This window comes from Apodemus sylvaticus, chromosome 9 (assembly GCF_947179515.1).
Source record: "Apodemus sylvaticus chromosome 9, mApoSyl1.1, whole genome shotgun sequence".
NCBI classification, from domain to species: Eukaryota; Metazoa; Chordata; class Mammalia; order Rodentia; family Muridae; genus Apodemus; species Apodemus sylvaticus.
In genome coordinates this window covers 90839657-90842882 of record NC_067480.1, presented here as the reverse complement: position 1 = coordinate 90842882, position 3226 = coordinate 90839657, and the positions used below count along the sequence as shown (strand labels likewise).

At 44.5% G+C, this 3226-nt stretch overlaps 1 pseudogene; it reads right to left on the bottom strand.

Moving 5' to 3' along the window:
* Window positions 1–1851: 1851 nt before the first annotated feature.
* Window positions 1852–2931, bottom strand: LOC127691966 (KH homology domain-containing protein 1B-like; annotated as a pseudogene).
* Window positions 2932–3226: the final 295 nt, after the last annotated feature.

Below are 3226 nucleotides of genomic sequence, written 5' to 3'. Positions count from 1 at the left end.
AGAGTGCTGGGATTACAGGCATAGCCACCACTGCCCGGCCTATCTCTTTCCTTTTATCCTTCTTTCTCTTTCTTTTCTTTTACTTTCTTTCCTTTTATCCTTCTTTCTCTTTCTTTTCTTTTACTTTCTTTCCTTCTTTCAATTTTACTCAAAGTTCCCTTTTGGATCCAAGGCATACACAGTGGCTTTTCAACCACACAGTTTTGATCCACTCTGCAAGATCCCAGAGGAGTGTGAAACAGTGTCAAGGTAAAGTTGGAATTTTAATAGGACTTTTAAAGTCCTGCTGTAGGGGCTGAGTGTGCTGGCTCACAACTTTAATGCTAGCATCCAGGGGCAGAGGCTGACAGATGTGAGTTTCAGGCCAGCCTGGTCTTCATAGCTTCTGGACAAACAGAATTGCATAAGATATACTGTCTGAAAACAAACAAGCAAGCAAACAAACCAAGACATTTAAGCTTAAGCCCTCTCTGGTTCCATTATTATCTCTAAAACTCAGACTCATTCCCTGTAAACTCTGAGACTACTACCCTCTGTGTATGGAAGGAATTGTGTGAGGTTCCTGCTCAGTCCTCACCATGGTTGCAGCCTCTGTAGCTTCAAGAGTCTGGCACCCTGATAGGCCCTCATCACCTGAGATCCACCTCAGCACATCTTACTAGGGAGCCTGAAATGGATCCTGACTGTTTAAAACACACACTGCTGTCAGAATCAAATGGTCAAAGTTTCTTGGAGATTGATACCTGCAGCAGCAGCAGAGTCAGGGTCCAAGAGGCCTTCTTACTCAAAAGGAGAAAATGAAGCATCTAAAGAGACCATGACAGCGGGCAATATGAGACAGTGCTTAAATAGGATACAGCTCATGATTTGAAAAACCTAACTGTCTTTTGCTTAGGTGTCAGGTGGTCCCTTGCTGGCTGGATCTCATAGGACAAATTTGTCTCAAACTCACAAAGCTTCCCCTCCCTTTGCCTCCTCAGTTCTGGAATTATTGTCATAGAACACCAAGGCCTGCCACAAACACTTATTCTTAATACTGTTAATAATCTAAGAGATCAGAGTTTAGACTGCAAAACCAAGGTTCAGAAGAATCATGTGCCCAACTGCATCTTTATTAGAATGAACAGTAACAGATTAATCTTCGGGAAACTACAAGTATTGACAAGAATTCCTAGAAGACAATTTGCTCTGTAAAAGGCTTAAATGAACAGCTATTAAGCCCTGTTAGTTGAAATTATGTGGCAAATGAAAACTACACAAGAACCTATTTGATTTAAAAACTGTAACTATAGCAGGTCACCCTGGCACGAGGCTAGGCAGATGCTCTTGCACTTTTAAATAGTTTGCTTTAATCGGACAATCCTTGTCTAACACACCTTAAGGTGTTTTTGATGTGAGAGAAGCAATTGATATCCTGTTTCCAGTCCCACCTCCAGGTTTGTAACTCTTAGGAGACAATGTAGCTTTCCCAGTCCCACTGCATTTCTTCCAGAGGCCCTGACTTCAATTCCCAGAAACCACTTGGTGACTCATGAGATCTGATGCCCTCTTCTGGTAGGCAGCTGTGCATGCAGAGAGAGGACTCAGACATAATTTCTTCAAAGAGGCACCAAGGACTTCCTTGCCCAGGAATTCGATCACTAAGTTGGATTTGTGTAGACAAAGAAAAGAAACCAACATCAAAGTCATTGAACGTTAATGCAAGTTGTTTTATTAGATCTCTTTGCCAGAATCTTACACCTAGAGGTGTGTATTCTTACACCTTAGACTGTTTGAGAGTGCCTGTATGGTCCACCAATTCAAATGTCCTTAACTATCTTTTATTCCTTTTCAAAGGCTGATGGAGAACGTCTACTGCTCTGCCACTGCCTGCTTTCCCAGGAGATCTCTGAAGTTATGAGGACAAAGAATTCGCATAGAATTCCAAAACAACTAAACAACTGTCAAAGGAAACCTCAAGTAACAAGGAACTTCCACTGAAATGCTAACATTCTTCTGGAAACCAGGGACTGCTCACTGCTTCTGGATGAAACTCCAGGTCTTGCTCTGTCAGAGGATGGCTCCGGATCTGCAGTAGCATCGTCTGGCCTGAGCAGGGATGTAAGAGAAAGAAGACATTCAGGAGGACCTTCCAGGGAAAGATCATCCCACCAAGTTCCCCCAACCCCGAACACTCGTAATTCATTCCTACCTTCCCATAGCCTCCCTGTCTTTCTCCCATAAAACTGTATGACTCTTTGTTCTACCTGTCTTCACTGCACTCTGGGTAAAATCTGCTTTACTTTATAACTCAGAGGCCCTTCAGGATTTAGGGTGCAATACAGCTATTCCCAAAGATGCATCAAAGTACTGCATTTCTTCTAGAGGTCCTGACTTCAATTCCCAGAAACCACTTGGTGACTCATGAGATCTGAGGCCCTCTTCTGGCAGGCAGCTGTACATGCAGAGAGAGGACTCATACATAATTTCTTCAAAGAGGCACCAAGGACTCCACCATAATCCTGTCAAGGATGCCTACCTTGAGTCTGCTCAAAAGTATTCGGACTCCCCAGTTTCCTGATCAGGTTCATCACCCACAGCCTTGCCATAAATGGTCCCACCACAGAGACTAGGGTTTGGCCTGAAGGTGTGAACCATCTCTCCAGCTGAATGAGGGTGTTGGTGTGGACCTCCAGGGTGCGAAGGTATTCATCATCAGGGCCTGTTCACAGAAGAGGTAACAGCACATGTCAAACTCCAGCACTTGGTTGGGGGTGGGGTGGGTAAGCAGTCTGTGGCCTAAGGTAGACAGATGATAGAAAGAAATTAAGATGAAGGCAAGGTCCACCTACCAAATATGTAGTCTTCCTGGTCCTCTTCCATGTAAAACACCAGTGGGCTGTGGAAGTAATCTGGCACATTCCACCAGGGTTGCCTGCGTGGGTCCCTCATTCCTGTCTCCTGTGGGCTCCCACTTGCTTTGAACAGAGAATTTGCAGGCAGCAGGCTCCTCAGTGCAAAGGCAGTTCCAGTCTCAGGAGCTTTATACCTGTACTCACTGCCAAGGGCCTGCTTTGACCCGCCTCAGAGAGGAGGTCCTAAAGTCTCTACCTCCTCCCCTCAACACCCATTTAAACACTCCCTGTGATTGCTATTGGATGATATGTTTAATCGTCACTTGAATACCCAAGGACCTAAAATTCTCCTCTTTATAATATCTAAAATCCTGGAGATCTGCAGACCCTGG